The 22,670-nt window shown below is 40.6% G+C and overlaps 1 protein-coding gene across 6 annotated transcripts in view; it reads right to left on the bottom strand.

Annotated features, from left to right (window-relative positions):
* chrm3a (cholinergic receptor, muscarinic 3a) overlaps positions 1-22,670 on the bottom strand; it is a 137,158-nt gene that overhangs the window by 75,366 nt on the left and 39,122 nt on the right. For 2 of the 6 annotated variants that reach the window (XR_011515689.1, XM_054750309.2), the window contains exons 2-3: positions 15,069-15,183; positions 706-835 (exon numbers count right to left, since the gene is read on the bottom strand). The exons of 1 other annotated variant lie outside the window; for it this stretch is intronic. The gene's annotated coding sequence lies outside the window, so the exon portion shown is untranslated. Of the gene's footprint in view, positions 1-705; positions 836-15,068; positions 22,241-22,670 lie in introns of those variants that run through there. 3 more of the 6 variants (XM_070542532.1, XM_015944790.3, XM_070542533.1) reach the window with 3 other exon arrangements.

The raw sequence follows: 22,670 nt of genomic DNA, 5'->3' as shown, positions 1-22,670 counted from the left end.
GGTCTTAGGACCCAACTGGTAGCACCAGGAGTCTTTCTGGTTAGCGTGTAACCAAACGACACCCACACCTGAACTAGGTTCAGAACTTTGTCGAAAGGAACTGCCATCAGTGTACACAGTTGGCAAATCCGCACAGAGAGCTTGGTCGAAGTAGTGGTGGTAGGAGTTCAGCAGGGTCTGGGGAGGGTTAGCTGGTAGGACTGATGCGGCAGCGTTGTCCGAGCAATGTTGGCACGCAGCCAAACACATGCCAAGAGGTCTATGGCGGTTTTGAGCGTATGTAGCATACCTCAGTGTCGAAGCTCTGAAGAGCAAGCAGCCATGACACAATGCATGCATTGGTCACCACACCATCTCTGATGCGTTGACTGTTAAGGAGGGTCACTGGCTGATGCTGAGTTTCAATGATGATTTTCTGTCCACCGATGTTGCTGGAAAAGTGTTTAACTGCCCACATGGTAGAAAGCAAAGCTTTTTCACAGTCAGAGTATTTTAACTCAGGACCGGACAAGATCATGTTACTTGGAGAAAAAGCACGGACATTTAACGCACATGAAGTGAGTTCTAGTGATCGACCCCCTCCTCCAGCAGCTAGGCAGAGGCGGTCGAAAAGAGAACGGGACATGAGAGTGGAGTCTGAACCAGTGTCCAGAAGAGCGTCACAGGGGAGCACCTGTTCTAGTGTCACAGGCACATAAGGCTTACCTGCCTTCCCTTGCCACAAGAGTTGTCCCAAGAACAGTTTGGCAGACTCGACACCAGAGGGCGCTGGACCATTGTCACAGGCGGATGAATCAATCATCAGGTCATCAGGAGCAGACGTTGGCTCTGCATCCTGGAAATCAGAGTCAAGGATCATGTTATCTGGTTGCAGGGTTTGTTTCAAATCTGGAAGGGAATCAGCAGATGTGAGAGGAAAAACATGCCCAGGACAGGAGGCTTTCTCCAAAGATTGGACTCTTATCGAAATTCTGAAAATTCTGGTTTAAATTGGAAAGCTGCTGTTGTATGTCCAGTCTCATGTCAGTGAGAAAATCCATTAATAATTTGTCTTGGTCTGCAGCCATCCTGATGAATGGATGACACAAAAACCGTAATTCTGTGATAAAAATGAATGGAAACTGGATAATGAAGCTTTGAGGAATTGCCGGATTAACACACGCCCTGTAGGTGTCGGTACTGGTTGGATGGAAGGAATTTTGTCAGAAGACACGATTGCATCACTTCCTGTTCTACTGATCTCTTCAAAATAAAAGACATGCGATAACAGCTGTTCTTTCAAAGTTATTGGCATAAACGTGGCAGTTTATTAAGCAAAAATTGTACCCTAAAGGGATTTTGAGTAGAGAGGCAGACTCGCTGCGGTGGATTGAAGGAGCTTCAGTTGTGTTATCTTCTGTGCTCAACTTTAGCAATGCAACTTAGCCTTGCCATGCCAGCTGGATCTGGACGGTACCAGAAGTTGGTTGAAATTCACTAGGAAAATTAACTCTTCGACATACGGCATTCCTTTTCATGGGCTCTCATAATTAATTGTCGGTATAGCGGGAGTTTCACGGAATTTACGTTGTGACCACTCTTCCATACGGATTTGGAAAGCTATCGTAAGCTTAGTTAATGCGCGCTTCAGTGAAGTGTCCACAGACTACGATCACAGTTTCAGACGTGCTTCATCTGGAATATTAACCAAAGTGGCTATTTTGTGCCCGGTATTTGCTTCAGACTATTTTTAACCGCGGGGGATCAGACTGGGTTATGAGTTTAGCTCTGTGTGACGTCGGAGCTTTCTCTGATTCGAGTTACACACAAGCAGAAAACAAAAGTGAAAAATCACATTCAAATGAACACACATTACCTCCTTTAGAAGTTAAATGGGGTTGAAAGCAGATGCTTAGAATGTTAATGTTAAAAATGCTAGCTGTTCCAATTAACTTACATTGCTTATGCTAAGCTAATGCTAACTTAAAACTGCCAGAATTTAGAGAACGACTGGGCTGGTTAAAAAATGCTTCTTTCCCACTTATCTAACTCGGAGGAATATGGCAACATATTTCATTTCACTTGGAGTGGAACCTCCCAAGTAGCATATCTCAATAATTTCAGGTAAAATAATTGGACTCGTTTTGTAATACTTATGCTGCAAATGAACATTTTGACTAAGTGAACAAGAACAGAAACCAGCTGGTCTAACGAAGACATCCGCAAAGTGCCATAGACAAGAGTGGAGCCATAAAAAAGACACAGAGCATCATTTAGAAGACACACTGAGTTTCTCAAGAGTTGTGGTCATCCAAAATCTTGTTTGTCTCTCGATGGACAGACTGACAGAGTTGAAGACGCCATCATCCAGTTGCTTCAACCAATCCACTGTCATCTGGACAAAGCAGGCAGCACTGTCAGGGTCATGTTGATTTCTCCAGTGCATTTAACACAATCCAGCCTGATTTACTTTGCCAGAAACCCCAGAAGACACAGGTGGGGGCCTCAACTATCGCCTGGATTAAAGACTACCTGACAAACAGACCACAGTTTGTGAGGCTGAAGAACTGCACATCAAACCAGGCGATCAGTAACACTGGAGCATCACAGGGGACTGTACTCTCACCATTCCTTTTCACCCTGTACACCTCAGACTTCCAGTACAAATCAGAGACCTGTCATCTACAGAAATACTCAGATGACTCTGCAGTTGTCAGGTGTATCAGAGATGGACAGGAAGCTGAGTACAGAGAGCTGGTGGAGCGCTTTGTGGCATGGTGTGGAAACAATCATCTGACCTTGAATGTGAACAAAACAAAGATGATTTTAGACTTCAGAAGAAACAGGGTGGAGTCAAACACTGTTTCCATCATGGGAGAAGAAGTGGAGGTGGTTGAGGAATACAAATACCTTGGAGTTCACCTGGACAACAGACTGGACTGGAGAAAGAACAGCAAAGCTGTTTACAAGAAGGGACACTGCAGACTGCACTTCTGGAGGATGCTTAGGTCCTTCAATGTCTGTAGCAAGATGCTGCACATCTAGTACAAGTCTGTTGTTGAGAGTGTAATCTCTTCAGCCATCGTCTGTTGGGGTAGCAGCATCAGAAGCAGGGACCTGAAAAGGCTCAACAGCCCAATAAAAAAGGCTGGTTCTGTTCTGGGGACGACTGTGGAACCACTGGAGGAGATAATGCAAAGAAGGATTCTCCAGAGAATCAAGAAAATGATGGACAACCCTGAGCATTCTCTTCACAAGACTGTCCGACAACGGAAGAGTGTCTTCAGTCTGAGGCTTCTTCAGTTTCGCTGCAACACTGACCGCTACTGGAGATCCTTCCTGCCAACAGCCATTGTAATATACAATAACTCTTTGATGACTTGATTATTATTATTATTATTCTGAGCTACTACAGCAATCAATTTCCCTCTGGGATTAATTAAGTATTTTTGAATTGAACTGAATTGAATTGAATTGACAGATTCCTGAAAGAATATTTCTGTCCTCACAGATCTAAGATAACTGATTTCAAGCTGCTTTTCCATTAAATCTGCAGGTAAAACCCACACGGGCTATTTGAGCATGCAGAAGAAGAAAAAGAAGAAGAAGAAGAAGAAGAAGAAGATGATGATAGTATTTTCTCTGGTTATTATGGGAAACAATGCAGGAAATGGTAAGGACACAAATGACCACTTTGGCTTTTTCCTGTGTACAAAACACAGGAACATGACATGACGTGCATACATGAAAAGGTCACATTGGGCAATGATTAAGGAATAATTATCATTCATTCCATCCTTTACCTGCTTATTGTTGACAAGCAAACATGCTTTAGTAAAAGAGTCTGTAGCTTAAGAATAAAAGCTGCATTTCAGTAAATGTGGACAGCTTTCCAGCAGAGGGAACTCAGTCCATGGATGTATTAATCAACTATTACAAATATGAGTCTCTGAGAAACTGCAGCTGAGTACTAAATATGATTTTATGATGCCTGAAATATTTTAATACAAAGCCCAATTGGCTAATGAAGTCCCAATGGACCAGTTTTCACCTTTTATTCTAACAAACGCTTCATCCTTTTTCTGACTGATTCCCAGAAAAACAGTAAGAAGTGGATGATAAGCAGTTTCTGTGGTGTTTCAAGAATGAAGGAACTGCAGTGATTTACTCTAGTCCTCATAACAACATCACAAAATACAGACTCATTTAAGGTTCCCTTATTTTTAAATGCTGTTATTTTAACAGCTGGTTCTATTGTTGGAGGAAGCTTAAAATGGTGCATTGTAAGAATATATTGATTTAAATAAAAATATTTGCTTTGTTTAAATTACTCATTTAAAGAAAAATAAATAAAAGTTTGTTTAAAAAATATTGTATGGTGTCAAAGGTCACACCAAGATTACCGACAGAGGGTTTGGTGTGAGATGAAAGTTGACCTAGAGTCTCTGACTTTGGGAATCAGCTTGTCCGGGTCACAGATGAGGATGTCAGTGGTGGAATCTTTCCAGCCAAGCGACCTCCCGTCAGTCGGTGCTTCGATGTGCCTCTCACCTCTCCTCCACAACAGCTCCGACCGCAACAGCCTCGTCTACCGATTTTCAATGCCAATAGTGCCCTTTGATAAAATTACCATCAAAGTGTGACTATGCGTGTGAATGGGTGAATGACTGATTGTGTTGTAAAGCACCTGGGGGGGGGGGGGGGGGGGTCAGGACTCTATATCAAATATAGGCAATTTAGTTAATGCCCTCTGTCTGAATCTCTAACTTTTGTTTAAATGGTAAAAATACCATAATATTTTTTTTCTGTTGCTGCTTGTTAGCTAACTAGCATAACCAACATGGCTGCTGTTGTCCCACAGAACAGAAACATGAGCTCACATGTGCTTTTCACATCTATTGATCTTAAATCGCAATTGCAATGTTGAAGAAAAAAATATTGCAATTGGATTACTTTCCAGAATTGTTCAGCCTTCGTTTTCATACAATGCTACTCTACAACAAAGCATTCCGTTCCACTGATTATTTTAAGAAGCACAAAGCTCTCTCTGCGGAAACCTGATTGGAAACGATTGCAGATGTTATGTCAATCAAGACTTTTTTTCTTTTTTTTTAAGAAGCAGATGGATTATGGTGTTCTTAAAGTAAGCAGGGACCTGACCAGAAACCAGATAAGCATTGATTATAGAAAGCACGCTGGGACCGATGGACTGATAAGCATAAAAAATAAGGGTAAAATTTTGAGGGAGCATGCAGAGGTTTTTATAGAGTTAACTAGTTTGGTTAGCTCGGGCAAGAAAACAGGAGCAAAACTATCTAGAATGATGAGCAACCATGTTTTTGCTCCTGTTACCAGATACCTAAATTGCAGTGCAGTGATTGAAGTCTGGCTGCTGCTTGAGTGCCTTTAACCACTTTCACAGTTGTACCACTAGTCAGGAGCATGCTGGGCGACAAACCGTAAACCCAGTGAACAAACAGGCCGGGTGCATTCACTCCTACAAGTGAACCTTCCCTTTTAGCCATTTGCTTTAACATTTTAAATGACTGCAACAAATACAACCTTAAATCCATTATTATCAGTTATTTCCCCAACCAATGCTATAATTTAACATAGACTTATGCTAATTTGACATATTTGTTGTGATGCTTGAAAAGGTTTAGCAACGTTTTCTACGTTTGTTTATTTAACTATTTTTATGTGAAGATAAACCCACAAAAAAACAAAATCAGCTTTAGATTTGTTAAATCTTTTAAATGTGAGGCCAAAGGCTCTGAACACACTAGTTATGTTTTGTTTTCAGAGTTTTCCCTGCAGCCATCACTGAAATGGAATAGATTTCTGTAAATTCATATTTATTTAGGGCCTCATAACTAAAATCCCTCCCCAGTTTTGTTTCTGGTTCAAATATTAATTCAGTGCCTGAGAGGTGCTTAATCAGCCTTTTTGCAATAGCTAATATTTGTCTTTGACACCCTTTTATTGTTCTCATTTTACCGTCACACACGGCCGTGAGCAGTCATTTGACTGCTGCATTTAAAGGCCAATAAATTTGTCTTATAAGTTTATAATTTCAAGTAATATTTACTTAAATTTAATTAGCTAAATAATTTTTCTTCAACCAAATAGACAGTTTCGGACTGTTAACGGTCCACGAATACATAATGCCATTGCTTCGGTCATATTTTTTATGCCTCTGTGCCATTTTCTTATTTTAGTTATAAAAACCAAAAATAACAAAACTACAAGGAAGAGACTGATCAAACACTACAGATGCTCTTTGACCGTAAACTAGCCCAATTTTTATCTTGCCCATGAAAACCGACAAGAAAATCACTAGCAGTCAAAATGTCTGCCTCTGACCAAATAGGTAGAAATTCTCACATTGTGTCTATCTTTTGCACAATAAACATGAAATCCATTTTCAATGAAAATTTACATAGTTTTAGGAAAAGTCAGGGAGACTTTATGTTTTTGTTTGATACTGTGGTGGTCACACTTTATAGCGTGACGACTGAAAATTAATTATGACCAATAAGATGTGAGGATTCCATATGAATATGAAATATCAATCTGATCTTGGAATGTTTAGTCTGAAGATTATAGTTACTTTTACGTGTTCAGGGACCATAAACACACTTTGTATTAATTCAGACAGTCAGGTATAGCTGAAAAGGAATTTTATTCTTTTCTAAACTAATGACTATACATGACAAGATATGAATAATGAGATGTGATGGAATGGATAAGTGGTGATGGAATGTGATGTGTAGGTGGTGTGATGTAAGTTAGATGTTTATCAGAATCTTTGTATCTGAAAGAAATTGTGAAATCTGGGTGTAAAAGAAATTGTTGTCTGCTATAAACTAGAGAGCTGATTATTAATAAAACAGCATCAGACGCAGTCTATTGTGTCTACAAACCCTGGCAGAGACCCCCAGCAGATCCGGACTGTCAGAAGTCGCGTGGACCTCACGGCACCGGGATTTTGTAGATGAACTCCGATATGACCCGTCCAGTCTTGAGATGTCTCCAGGTCACAACAGCAGCTGGAATGCTTGACTGCATCCAAAGTGGATGTGGCTCTTAGGGAGCCGTCTGGCTGTGTCAGCTTGCAGTGTGCAAACAGGCTTTTTACAGTATGTCAAAAGAGATGCTTGTCTCCAGGATGCTTGTTCCGAATTGTCCAGTTCGGAACTCCGCTAGAAACTGAAATACTCGGGAAGTAATTCTTGTTTCAACAAACTACTTTGTTATGATTTCTGGCCATTCTGGCAAATCAGAATATGCCATGTCTGGAAGGCTTTACCAAAACATTCCTCAGAAAACCACGCCTTCCTTCAGATACAAGATTCTTAACACTGTGAATAAGAATCTTTAAACGTTATGTGAGGTGAACCTCAACCTTAACTTGTATCTTATGAAGATGTTTATGAGTGTAGATAACGATTAACTTGTTAAATCAAACACATACTGATCATAAGATCTGCAATGGATCATTGTAAGAGCAACATCCATTTCAGTTTCATTGATTTAAGCACAGATTATTCAAACATTTCATTTAAAAATCTTGTTTTACGCAGAGAGATAAGGCTTTTGCAGGAGACCTTGGCAGTTTATTTATGTCTGCGTTGAAGAACAATAAGTGAGCAAAAGGTTGATTTGTGCATCTGAATCCTCCAGCTGGTGCAACCTAGACTTTGCAGCTCTGGCATGTATGAAATGTTACACAGTTAGGGCTGTAGCGAAGCCTCGACGAAGTCGACGGCTCGATTCTAAAAATTTGTCGACGTCAGATCCGGAAGTCGACGCACCGCGCCCACTTGTTGCATCCCCAGGAGTTTGTAAATAGAGGAGGAATCTGCCCGTTTTTCCTCTAGTTCGCCCTCTTCTCCGCCTTCACTAACATCTCCGCCAAATACCGAAGACCCGGAACAACGTCCGTCCTCTACTAGATTATTTTCCTGTTTTGCCCCTTCGTCTCCCGGCAACGGACAACAACTTCCGGGGTCAGATGCGCTGCTTCGTGTCTATCGCAGATGTAGAAAATCACCGGGAGCGCTTCTCCCTTCATTAAGGAGCTTCTTTCAGACATGAGGAGAGCTGTTTTGGTGGTAGCAGTCTCTCCTCCGTGCTGGTCTGTTTGCTGCTGGGTGTTTTTGGTTTATTTAAACTTGGTAACTTCAACTTAACGTTGGTAAAGCTACTGTTAGCATCTTCGCTAACAGCTTCTTGCGTTGGGATAAGCTGTTACGTTTTGGTTTAGAGTTGATCTTTTTTGTGGTGTAGATCTCCCTTTTATTACATTTAGAGTGTTGTGGGTTTTCGGTTTAGTGTAAAATATCACCTGAGTTTGGTTTAACCCGTAAGACCACTCGCCTCACGCACATAAGTGACCAAAACAAAGCAGCATGGAGACACTCCATCTTCTACCACCTCTCAGGCAGCAGCCTGCACTCCCAAGTTCTACACGTCACCAGAACATAACCAACCGCAACACAATAAACGCAGTGGTATACAAAATGGAAGGCCTGTAGTGTTTATTCTCTTACAGTAAGAATTTATCAATTTTTTTGAGGAATTTATTTGAGATTTTCTGGTTTTTGTTAACTGTGCAATAGAAAAATAATCATTAGATTAATTTTCTAAATAGTCATTAGAATAGTCGACTATTCGATAAAATAATCGTCAGAATAATCGTTTTAAAAATAATCGTTTACCCCCAGCCCTATACACAGTCAATTTGATTGTGAAAGTTCACCTGTTACAACCCCTGCTAATGGAAGAAAACGAAGAACCCATCCTCTTGGGGGCTGCTGTGCCAGTGCAACCAGCTGATTGGTTGCTTCAAATGTTTCTGTCGAAGCCCTTCTGCTTTATTATTGGTGTGGCTGTGTGCAGCCTGAAAATTGTATGAGTGGCTGCACCTGTGCAGCCAAAAAGGCTGCTAAGTGCAAGTTGGAAGGACTCAGGAGGATCAGGAGTTGAGGCTGACCAGAGGGAGCACCTTGGAGAGTAGAGCTGAAACGATTCCTCGAGTACCTCGAATAATTCGAGTACAAAAAATCCTCGAGTCAAATTCTCTGCCTCGAGGATTCGTTTAATTCATATTTAATTAATTCATGGCTTTGCAATCGCCCGGGGTCATGTTTCACCCGGACCGAAATAAGTGACGCACATGCCCACTGGACTGAATGCACACGCGAGTAGCGAATATAACTTAACTTTCTCTTAAGCCATGGCGGACAACGTAGACCCCGGTGGAGGGCGAAAAAGACAGAAAATGTCAAAGGTGTGGGACCATTTTTCACGTCGTAAGGTGGAAAACGTAGTCCAGTTTAAAAACTGTAAAATGGATTTAGCCTACCACAACACCACATCCTCCGTGCTGCAGCACCTGTAAATGTCACTTCTGCAAGCGGACTCGGAGCCTCTACAAGATAATGCTTTTTAGCCTGTATTTCTATATATTCTGCGGACTCTGCGACTTTTTCGTTTGTAGCACTCAGTTTCAGCTCACACCGTACGTCTGGTAGCAACACGTCGGACTTAAAATGTGCTAAAAAAATAGCAGTTTTTACACAACACGTCGGACTTTTTATTGTGTTATTGACGTCTGTTGTCCCTCGGGGTTTCTGCAGGAGGACACGGGTATTTATGAGTGGCGGAGGAAAACGAAAGAAAGTAAATACATGTTTTGTGATCAGTATAATTTGACAAAACCACAGCAAACATGCTTTTGGCAATCCTTGTTAGTGTGAGAAAAAAAAGTGTAGAAATTCAAACGGACGTGTGTCAATAGGGAAACAGCCGGCGAGCTGTTTGCGCCGTGAGCGGTTCTGGTTCTGTTTGGGCCGCAGCCGCTCGCAGCGTTATCCTCCTAGTTTCTGTCTGGCTTGCAGGCTAGCAGATTCTCGCACGAGGGGAAAATCGGCTCAGGTTGTTTACTTATTTTTTGCACAGGCATTTGTTTACTGTGAAGTAAAGTTGAAGTGCTGAAGTTTTGCAAACTAATTTTGAATAAAACTTGAAGAATAACTGGCAATTGCTTGCTCATTTTAAGAGGTCTTTCATAATTATAACATGCTATTTGATATCAAATCAAATCACTTTTATTGTCACGTCACATGTGCAGGTACACTGGTACAGTACATGCGAGTGAAATTCTTGTGTGCGAGCTTCACAGCAACAGAGTTGTGCAAAAATACAGTAATGTAAAAACAAGTAAAATATAAAAATGGCTAATCTAAGTATACAAATGAATAAAGTAAACAATAAGATGAGAGATATAAAATGTACAGAGGTTGGTATGTGCAAAACAGTGGCATTAATGTACAGTATGGAGTGTGTAATGTTGGAACTTGGTGGAGCTTGCGACGAGGCAGCCATACTCGGCGCCATCTTGGCTCATCAATATATGATATAATGGTTTACAAACACAAAAGGGTAATTTATTAGAGTACTTGATTAATCGAAAAAAAGATTCGATAGAGTACTCGATTACAAAAATATTCGATAGCTGCAGCCCTATTTGAGAGCTCTTGCCTGTGTGGCATTTTTGGAGAGGCCTTTTAGAGGCTTGGTTTTAATAAAAAAGTATACTCTTTAAAACATTAACCTTGTGTTCAGACCTCCTCCTTTTGCTGTAGTCCCACAAGCCGGGTTGTAACATGCCCCTTTTGATTCATTACAATACAAACGGTCAGAATGACTGCCAAGGCAGTTCTAGTGTTACATGGGTTCCTCATCAAATTATTATTATTATTTATATGTATTTTATATATTTATTATATTTTACAATTACAATTCATCATCATTAATAAATAATAATAATAATAATAATAATAATAATAATAATAATAATAGTTCTCTTTTCTGAGTATGATTATTCTCAGGACATGTGATTATTTTATTTTATACATGTAGTGCACACTGACATTTTCACAGGCTGTTTGCTATTAAATTCTACATGATACACTTTAAAAAAGCCTGATTTCTTAACATTACACACTGATGTACAACATATATAAAATGTCTACATGGCTTTAGGTTGAGAATATATTTACGTAATTATTACGTTAAGTCTTTAAAACAAAGTTAGAAATTCAGACTTAAAAATAAGCAAATGAATAAATAAAGAAAGAAAGAAAGAAAGAAAGAATGAAAGAGAAAGAAAGAAAAAAAGAAACCAGTCTTTAGTTACAAGAATAACACAACAGTTTTCTATAATTAGTCAAAATGTCAGTTTAGTTTGTTCATTCCTTTACTATGTTTGCCTTTTTTAGAACAGTGATGACAATTGAAGCGCACCATGTTACAGTGAGGAACATACGTATTTGAACACCAGGGGCGGATTTAGGACTGAAGAAGATCCGGGGCTTAACACATACACTCGCGCGCGTGCACACACACGTGTAGCGTTATGAAGTTTGTAATGGTCTGCCCTTAACAGCTGCCCCTTCACACAGTACCATCGCCAAGGTCGGACGCTTGGTTCAGTATGTTTACATTCCAGGAGAAGAGACAGAAGAACAGAAGAAGAACGCTTTTCATTGATTAATCAAAGTACTTTATTTGTGATAAGATAATCAAAGCATTTGTTGATCATTAATGATCAGGTGAATGATCTGTGAAATAAAGATGTCATGAGTTATGTGTTTAAATGTATAAACAGGGCTGCACCAGACAGACTGATATGCATTACCATGGAAACGCATGACACATTGTTTTCAACCAATCAGAACTTTCGTCTGTGGTAGGGCAGAATCTGGTTTGTTTATGAAAGTAGTCCAATCTGGTTTACTAAGATTCTTAAACAACTGGGAGATATAAAAAGAAGGCAACGCCATTTTAAGTCAGTTCCACGTCAGTTCCATGTTAAGCAGTTACATGTTAAACTCAGCTCCAGGACATCCGAGTTCCTAAGGATTTCCATCGTCATCATTAAGAAGTTGCAGACTGGCCAGCTGTACTTCCTACTTTGAGCTGAAATCTGTCAAGCTGGAGATTTTCCGTCGTTTGTACCAACGAGACGACGTTCCTTCAAAATAAGAGTGAACTTGCTGACACCTGCCGACTACGACCGGAGTTATCCTCAGACGGGCGTTGTGTGCTGCGACCGCTGTTTCAACCAGCTCCAGTACCCATGAAGGTCCGAGGACCTGGCAATTCCTGATCTACACGAGAGACTCCCTACGGTACGTGGTCACGGCACAAAATGGCGGCTCATGTCATCAGCAATCGAAGCCTCGTGGTAGCCTAGTCATAACAACCAGATCCGCTACTCAGCCTAGAGATTCTGAACAAAACACACACCCACACCAACACGAAACATCCAAATCCATATGCATTCATCATTGAGATAGTCCTGGTAGATTGTAAGAATTTATAATTATAGAAATTAAAGATTCTTAAACTATCCCAACTCTCTTTTCTTGTCTCTCAGTCAATACAGAGTGTTTAAGTAAACTCCCTGATGATAAAAACAACCACTTCTGATTGATTACTTAGATTGTATAATATACAAAATCAGATAATTAAATTATCTAATTACAGTATATAAATATACAACTTAAAATCACAACACACGTAACACGCACTAGTCAACATCATATATATTTGTCTTGTACCACATAATTTTTAATCTGAAGCTACATATTAAGCATATTCAGGGCAGAATATTGTTCCTGCTAGTGTTAAGTGTGAGATGATAGTAAATATTCCCTTTCTTTCTCCAACAACGTTACCTGATAGTAAGCTAACTTTAGGCAAACCAGCAGCACAACAATTTTTTTCAAATAAGACTCACAAACCTGAGTCAACACCAGTCTCATCAAAGCTGGGGTTCTGTCGTTGTACTTTTTGTCTAAAAAACGCCCTTATGTCCATCTTCACTCATGAGTTTCAGGCAGAGAGTGTAGAAGAAGCCGGCTGCTGAAGGGCTTCTTCTTCAGTGGTAGAGGCTCAGGCAGGCTGTATACAAACTACTGCCAGCTGCTCCCTCTCTGTTGGACTTTGGTACTGCATGTTACTTTCGCGATTTAGATCCGGGGCTTTTCATAAAACATTCGGGGCTTCAGCCCAAGTAGCCGGGCCTAACGCCGCCCCTGTTGAACACCTTGCGATTTTGCAAGTTCTCCCACTTAGAAATCATGGAGGGGTCTGAAATTTATGGAGCTAGGATTGGGACAATATCCAGCGTAACTTGTACCAAGTTTTGTAACTTCAAACATGTTTCATCACATGTTACTTTGGATTCGTAACTTGTAACTTTAGTTTTCTAACTTGTAATTCTCAATTCGTACTTGTATTTCTTGTTTTGTAACAGGAGCATTGTATTTTGTACATTTATTTTTTATTTTGTAAAATCAAACTATTATTTTGTACATTTACTACTCATTTTGTAACATCAAACAGTCATTCAGAAACATGAAACTTTCGTTTTGTAACTAGCAGACTTCCAAATTGAAAAAATCAAGGTACAAGTTTGAAATCAAAACTCTCAAAACACACATTTCATTCTACAGGTACAAACCTCAACAGTTACGGATCTTTTTGTCTCGATTCTAGCGTCAGTGGGAGGAACTTGGGTGGAACCAATGAGAGCACGAGTCTTAGCTACCAATCACGTTTCTCGAATTCCTGTCCAATCATTGGGAGAGGAGGGCAGGGTTCTGTCAGAGCTGTAGAGAGAGTTACGACACGGAATGCGGGAGTCACGTGGTTCATGTAGCTTCGAATAGTTCCAAACAGCCCCCGCTGCTGCATTAACTGCAGTTCATTTTCGGTGTTTCGGAAGGATTTTGCACCTACAACGTGAATTTCAGACCTCCATGATTTCTAAGTGGGAGAACTTGCAAAATCGCAAGGTGTTCAAATACTTATGTTCCTCACTGTATAATGAGATGTACACCCTGAACTAGTTGCCAGTCCATGGAAACAAACAACCCCCCCTAAAAAAGAATTATTAAAACAAAATGCACTCACTCCTAAGGTTGTCTTCGAATCACCAATTAAAATGACACGCACGCTTTAAGCTGTGGGAGGCATCTGGACCTAGAGAAAACCTGCATAGAGCGAACATGCCAAGTCCAACTGTAGACCCGTTTGCTGATTAAAATAATATAGTACTAAACACCACTGCACCACTTTTAACCTTCTATCATTGTTTTACCTCCAAAACGCAAAGGAAATAAATCCCATGGACTTATATGGGAATGATGTAGCTCTCTCTATCGTATCCGTGGCAACAATTTTTGCTGTCATTGCATTCCTCTGTCTATCTATTCTAATATTATACCAGTAGTTGGTTTGAGGTGTTTAAGCACAAATTCTATAGTTATTAACTAAATATCTTTAACACCTGAGCGTGTTTTAAATTGCTGGCCATGATGACCTGTAATACAAAGCATGCGGCACCTGTGTTAAACTGGGAGATGGGAAATATATCGCAAAAGTCCAAATGGAATTCTGAAACCCCGATTAAGTGAGTGATAAGTGAGCGTGGTTCAGTCAGCAGCATCCTGCCAGAGCTCCGGTGTACGAGACCTCTGGTGGAAGGATTACTGAACAGACAGACCCAGAGAGGTACAGCTGTGCACTGGAGGTTTCATTTCCCAATTTAAAGATTTATCTTATTTCCTTTGGGATTTGTACTGTAGAGAACATCAGCTTACTGTGGACCATGTTGTTATAATATAAACCAAGTTCAGCCCAGTATTTTTATTATATGAGTGTTTCTAGTTTTTTTAAATGCATCATTATTGTGTCAAACTACAATGTGGACATTTGCAATTTCTATATAACAATTCACACACATTTATCCGTGAGGCTAGATAGTTATTCAGGTATAAAAAAACAGGGATATTTAGCAGTATTTGAATTCAATCTCTAAATGTGGCACACTAGAATTACATGAAACAAACAAAAATAATCAATAAATGCTAATGAATACTGTTTCCCTATAATGAAATGTGATGTCTGATGTTTTAGGGGATTGGATCTGAGATATCTAAAGCGAACTTGGGGGAAATTCTTTACTGCTGCCAAGACATAAAGTGTCATTTCAGACAGGGTGTTCTCTCACTCACCAAATGTTGTGGGGAGGTGAAGTGTCTCGAGGTCACCTTTCAGCAGAGTGCCTTTTGGTGTCCATGCTGTCAACCGTGGGTGCACGATTATCTTCGTCCAGCCGGATCATGGTGCCTGGAAGGCAGGCAGGAAGCAAGAGGGCAATGGGAGAAGGAGACAGAAGAAAAGGACGTGTTTGAACTAGGAAAAGGGATTTTATAGCATTTGAAAAGGAAGGCAAATATCAACAGGAGGAAAAAGCTCTCACACTTGGAATAAAGAATTTTTCATGGCAGCACAAAGCCAAAAGTTTTCAGTTTGCAGCTTGTGTGCAATTTTTCTGGATTGCTTATTTGGCTTTCTTAATTCATCTTTAAAGCTGCTGCAATGTTGAAACCTTTTTTTTTTCTTCTTCATGCTTTATTTATGCAATATGTTTTCATCAAATATCTACTCTACCATTCCCCGCTGGATAAAATCTGTCAAAAGGAAGAATGGCATGTCTTCATGTCTAAGTGTTCATGCCTTATATAGTCTGGGTCTACTAGAGTTGCCTGCTGCACATAGCTGGATGTAGCCAAGGGCTAAGGAAGGAGACCTTTTCAGAGCTCATTATAACAGTCTTCAAGTCTTCAGAGACAAATATGAATCCACTACAAAAGAGCGAGCTAGTCATTAAAAGTAATCAAAAATAATGGACCAGTTCCCAGACCAGTTCCCAAAATACAGTTAATAAAAAACTAGAGTTCAAATGGGCAAACAAAAGCTAAACGGTGACAAACCAGTAGGTTAGGGCTTGACCCTACAACATTATACCTCACAAGTAAAAACAAACAAATTGTGTTAATTACAAATTACATCATAAAGGTAAGGTGAATCCGGCAGAAATGAATGCCTTGCAAACACTCAGGGCAACAAATAGTCCAGAATTGCTTGGATCAGCATGGAAAAGCAAGATTTAGAGTCCTATTTCCTGATATTTGGACATCGTGCCTCGGATTGGCTGACAGCATTGCGACACTACCACTAACATCATTCGTGCAATGTTGAGGTTTTATGTCCACAAACAATACAAGCCTGGAGGAGATCTGCTGTGTAGTGGTGTTGCTAACGCTTACGGTAGCCTAGGCGTCTTTTGCTGATTCTGGACGCTAAAACAACAACAGCCTTTCCCGTTGTGAGCCAGTATGGGTGAGTCCATAAGTAGTTTTCCAGGAACACTAATCAGAGCAACTCGCACTGATGCAGCTCGGCCCCACCACTGCTCCCAAAGGCACGGTTCGGTATTTTACTTCTACTTTCTTCCCTGTTTTTAGTCTCTGCTCTTTTGAGGTAGCTAGCAAGGCTGAGCGGGCTGGGCGCTGACTGGCTAGGGGGCGGAGTCACTAGCTCTGGAGTTTGTTGCCTTCTGTTTTCCCCATTTCCTGGTTCAGTCTGACAATAAGCCATAAAACTGAGCAAAATGTCCAGCAACACCATCATTCTTCAGCCGAGATGTGTTTCTATGGAGCATACAAGTTACCGTACACTGTTTACCGATCACCTCATGCTACTTTGTCATGACTGAGCACCACGTGGACCTCAAGGGATAAACCATCAATCCTGCTCAATGGTGAACTTTCCTGGCGGGGTCACCCATGAAGACAGTGGGAGGGTTAAATGAAAATAATTAACTGTTTTCCTGCTTTCTTTTTTTTCCAAGGGAATCCCAACAGGATGGGGTACTTTATCCTAATACTAACAACCTTGCTTGGCTTGACAGCTTTATGCTGGGTCTCGTGGGATGTTTCTAAGTGAGCCATAAAGGAGACTGAGGTGTAATCAGACTTGATCTGAGCCTGCAATTATATAAGATGCCCAAATAATGAAGAGGATAATATTAAATAGTAAATGTGCAAACACAATAGGGCCATCTATAACAATTACTTCCATACAGTACATTTGGAGGGCATGCATTTAAAACCAAAAAGATAAGAGTAATTATATTTGTTTTATTACTCTGTTCCTCAGTGTGAAAACCTCTGAAATTCTTAAAAAGGAATTTGGTTAGAGAATTAGACTTTGTTCCATGAAACTAAAAATTGTATGTGTGCAACAGGGATTTGAAAAGCATGAGAGCACGACAAATAGCAACAAAAATGTGTATTTCATTTGCATTGGTTAACATTAATCTTGTGTTTTGTTCTACAGAAGTGATACAGCTGGGATTTAATTTTGCTTAGATCAAATACTTGTAGTTTAGCAGCAAAAAAAAAATCCAGTTTTACTCCATTCTTGTACTCACATTTCAATTCTCGTGGTTGTCCTTGACTTCAAAAATATCTCTAACTGGAAACACAATAAACAATAAATGGAAAGCAGTGGGGCCCTGAGTCGAAACTGGGACTTTCAATCAAAAAGCTTTTAGTGTGGTACTTTTGGGTCTCCTTACAATAATTGCCTTTACAATCAAAGTGTTTCTGTAAAAAAAATAAAAATAAAATAAAATTCTGCTTCATTTTCATTATTTATTTGCTATTCAAAAAATATTTTCAATAGTAGTTACTGTGGACCACGACCCACAGACAGATCTCAGTCGTTGGGTTCGAATCTATGGTCGTTTTTCAAATTGTCTCTGCACGAAATTGGACAGCCCTAAGACCAATCACTGTAGAAATAGTAGAAGTACCTCCATCTGCTTGTCTCAGACAAAAGGCCCAAATCTAAATCGTCTATAGTTTATGCCAAGGCCATTTCAACTGAGTTCCATCATTGAGCTGCTGCCATCATTGTTGTTTTGCTCCATCGCAAATCTTCCATGATCATAAAACAAAAGTTCTACCGTAATAACGTTATGCCCACCCAGCGTTTCTCTACAAACATAGAGCGCAGTGATTGACCTGGCCTAAACGCAGTCGAGCTAAGGGTAAACCTGCTAAAGCTACAATGGAGCAAGAACAGGCTGACCTGAAGACCAAACTCTTTTGCTATGGCTACTTTGTCTAGATTTCTAGGCTAGTGGTTTTACATGACTCCATCATGATTCCTAAGCTTACATAAATTGCAATGATGTCATCACATGCTCCACTAAGTAAATCCCTGGTTCCAGGATTATATAACACTTAATGTATGTCAAGCTTTGCAAAAATGGCAACTGTTGCATGAAAACTGCAGTTTAAAAATACAGGTTTGTCTGAATGCCAGGGTGCCATAATGATCGAATTAGTGTGATACAGTCTTATGGTTGTTTTACATTGCTCTCAAGTCAACAGGAGGGAATAATAGTCACACAATGCAGACACCACAGGAGCAACAGCTGAAACATGACTGACTGGATTTAGTAGATTAAACATAACCAGTGCAAATCTCAGGACACCTTTGCTCACCGCCTCATTCCTCTTTACTTCTTAAATGGAGACGCTTATCTCACCCAGCATAAGTCTATGAAGCCACAAAGAAAGCTTTTAGAGTTCACTGGCTGAAAAATCCATTGATACCCACTTTCACTTCCTTTTATCCAGATTTCTAACTGCAGCTAAAGAAACCCTAAAAAAACACCCTTGATTTACTGTGTGTTGAGGATTTATGTTAAAGCTCTTGTTCACTTGTTTTGTCAATACATCTGCAGTGGTCTCGACTATGGATGGATTACTTGTGAGTCAATCTCTGTGGGGGGAAAAATATATATATTGTGCTCTGGTTTCAGGAAGTAGAAGTTTGTTGGAGGAGGGGGGAGCGAAAAACTGCGTGAATTGGAGTTTTACTAATCATGATATTCGGACATTTGACCTCTGACTGGCTAACAACACAACTCTTCCACTACATCCATTCGCTCTGCAACATTATTGCTCTATCTCCACAAATAACGCAAGCCTGAAGAAATTCAGCCACACTAAAGAGTTGCTAATGCTAACAGTTAGCTTCTACTAGCTGGGATGTGCTCTGCTCTCTCCTGGGCGCCAAATCAACAACAGCCCTCCCCGTCGCCAAGATGGGTGAATGAATTGAAATCTAGTGTGACATAGCGCTGTGTTTATTTCCGACCTGAGCATTTCCCTGTCAAATTTCTATCGATGACTAATGCAGGAATTTGTCATTGTTCCCGCTCCCCTGCTCACCACCGCTTGCTCTACAACACGTTCTCACACCCGAAGTGGCTAAAACTGACTAAGGGTGACCAAGCGTTTGTTTCCGACGTGCTGTGGAGCATCCCAGTTTCTCTTTCTAAATTTCCCGTGTTTGAGAGGAATGATACAACTAGAATCAAAATTTTACATGTGCAGGTGGGTCAAGGCTAGGATGGGGAAGGTTAAATTGCAAGAGGGTTACGGTCACAATTCGGTGAAATCTCCTTTTTTCCGCGGACGTCGGAAAGCAACGCTCTGGCACAGGCATCACAAACATTTGGTCACCCTTCGTCAGTTTTAGCCACTTCAGGTGTGAGAATGTGTTGCGCTCTACCAACCTCTAAGACTGCACTTCCCAGCATCCCTATCACCGGCGCTTCCTGTTCACATCATCACTCTGGAAGTGTTTCTCCTCAGCTCAGCACTCAGTCGTCGTTTTTCTTGAACCTTGTTCCGAGTTTCCGGGCACAACAAACCAATGCTGTCTGCTACCAGTAAGTCAGCTCTTTTCTTTTCCCGGCACAGCTGTACGGCCTTGTTTCCCTTCACGACCCATACCACTGTTCCAAAATTGAACTGCATGCTCTGCCTAACCCAACATCAGTTATTCCATGTTTGAGTCCTTCAAATATGCCACAGCCAAACTCCCCCGTTAGCCGTCCAGGTCAGACCTGACAGAAATATGGGTAGCTAACTATTTTCACAATCAGCTTGTATGTGAAGCTTACAGGGGCCAATCGTGTTTAAAAAAAAAAAAAAAAACAGAAAATATATGTTCCTCAGTGAACCTGCACAAGTCAAAACATATTCTTATCCGTTTTGTTCAGTATCCAAACACCTGCACATAAAGGCTTTGCAAGATGCACAGCAGACTTAGATCAAGTGGAGTAGTTTTTGTCTCCAGCAGAAACATAGAATATGAGAAGTTTATAAGTTTGCGTGAGGCAACAACGCTGACAGGTACAGAAAGACAACAGGAGGAAAAGTGCAGAAACTGCGTGTTTCTTATGGCTGAACTGTGGCTGAGACTCAGCCAAGGTCATCCTCTTCCTTATGACATAGACGGAGCCAGACTGAGCCTCTTACATGGATGCTCTCCATCTGCTCCCACTGATAAGCTGGCTACTTGATGCTGCATGCAGACGCCACAGCTCTGTACAGGGAATAATGTTGCATAATTAAACCAAATTCATGTTTTTATGGTTTGGACAGAAAGAGGAGATTTAAGCTTAGATAGACGTCTGTTGGTTTGCTCAAGTAAAAAAGTGTGTTAAGTCACAAACGGCAGAACAAAAGGGGCAAACTGAGTGGTTGAAGCCATAATAAAGGGCTGAGCAATTTCAGTTTAAGCAGATAAGCCACAAAACATTATTGAAGGAAATCAGAGGTGAGAAGAGTTGAACAGAAACGATGGGCCTTAACCAGACGACATGGATTGCCAACTGTCCAGAAGATTTTCCTCAGAGTCTTCTCAAGGGGACATAAATTGGGGGGAGGTTAATATGTGCAGCTGGTCGACGACCGGTACAGCTCCCCTGCTTCCTCCTTTTCAACACTCCACTTTGCGAGCTAAAGCTTGCTTTAAAATTCATGAGCAAAAAAAAAAAAAAAAAATCCTTGCTGTCACTCCAGTGAGGACGCCGAGGATTGCTCTGTAAGCCCTGTGTTCTGTCATGCCATATGAATTCTAGATCGGTCTTGGGTTAAGGCTCGAACAGCACGGGAAACATGAATGATACATTCTGAACGGCAGCAACACTCCTGTTTAAGGAGATTAGAGCAGCATTGTGTCCAGGGTCGACTTAAACACACGTGAAAGGGTGATAAAATGTTAACCTTGCACATGGGGAGAAATGTTTTGTATTTTTACACAAACAAAAACAAGGTTCCTGGGTGGAAATGAAATGCAGAAACCTGACCAGGAACACAGATTTCATCTCTCCGTGCCACTGAAATGAGTCAACCCATTGAGCGCCTGATAAACAAAGCCATTTCTAATCATCTTTTAAAAAGTCCCAATAAAAACTTCAAACCCTAACCATAACTGCAGTTGATCATCTCAGCACACGATGCTTCCGGTTAAATAAGCCTTAACCCAATGGAGGTGGACTAGTTGGCAGGAAATGAGACCAAATTGATCTGGAAACAGATGGAAGAGAACCAGCCCGCGAGGCGGAGAGTGAGACAGAGCGTGAGATCAAAGACAGATCAGATGGTGTCATGTGATGCCTACACATGTATTGGAATTTAAGACAAAAATCAACATTGGAAAGTGCTGTTTTTACTATTGTCTTTGCTACAAATGGAAAATCAACATTCTTTTACCTCTGTTACGAAAGTGCAGAAAGTAACGTTACCAAATGCTTTGTATTCTTATGCAATCTGTCCAAGAAGCAGGGCACAACAGAAGGACAGAGAGGCCTTGAAATGTGGCCAAAAGTGAAGCTTTTTCAGCCCCTCGCTTTAGTCAACAGGAGAGACCCACATGGAGATAATATCTGTAATTTTCACAGCTAATTTAAAAACAGAGCTGAGCTTGATTACATCTTTTTATTTATTTTTTTGCATAAAAAAATGTGGCACAAACTGCAAGGACTAAACTCAGAGATAAAGCTAAATGGGGTCACGGGCATGACATTCAGCCACAAAATACAACTTCTGGTGTCAAAGTGGAAATAACATTTTTACACATCATAACAAAGAGATTCTGACAATTGTTATATTCTGCAGAACCCATTGTTGTATTCTTTACTTAGGGTACAGCCAAAATCTATTATTAGAGTTTTGTCACGATGGTTTTGCTACATTCTATTTGGCTTTAAAGCTTCAGGATAAATTCTGACAAAAGCTTCCTGTGCTCAAAGTCTCATACTCAAGTTCTGTTGGAGGGCCTGCTGCATCACAGAGATCAACTCATGGGTCTAGAGCTTTCAACTCAAGTCCACATGGTCATAAACTACTGGGAAGTAAAAATGAGAGGACAAGTTTGAGTCATTTGTGAGCAGGGATTAAAGAGTTTTGCCTCATGATTGATATCTAGCGGTACTTTTTTTTAACCAACACACACACACACACACACACACACACCTAAACACACACACACACACACACACACACACACACACACACACACACACAAAGAGTAGTATAACAAATTATCTTTGCATACAATGCCTAACCCAATAGCCTAGGAATCTACACAAGCAATAGCAAATGATTTTGCTCTGCACGTCGGCCTTTGCCTGTCTATTCTACACAGAGGACCAGTCTGGACACTCAGAGGTAGAGAGCACCATGAGGGGCGGGACTAGACTGCTCAAAAACAACCAGTCAGAAAAAAGGCGAAAATGGCCTGTTTTCGTTACACTGTTGTTTTTAGCTGTAGTTAAAAATAGCGTCTGGCGATGGCACAAACATTTTTCTTAAGAAGAAAGGCTTTTAGCGCTTCTTCTTATTGTGGTGTTAAAGGCACGCCCAAGTCATTTAGAGCAGAAGAATGAGCCAGAGCAAATTCCG

This window comes from Nothobranchius furzeri, chromosome 12, assembly GCF_043380555.1.
Source record: "Nothobranchius furzeri strain GRZ-AD chromosome 12, NfurGRZ-RIMD1, whole genome shotgun sequence".
Lineage (NCBI taxonomy): Eukaryota > Metazoa > Chordata > Actinopteri > Cyprinodontiformes > Nothobranchiidae > Nothobranchius > Nothobranchius furzeri.
Note: the sequence above shows the minus strand (reverse complement) of the source record. Positions and strands in the feature narration are given on the sequence as shown.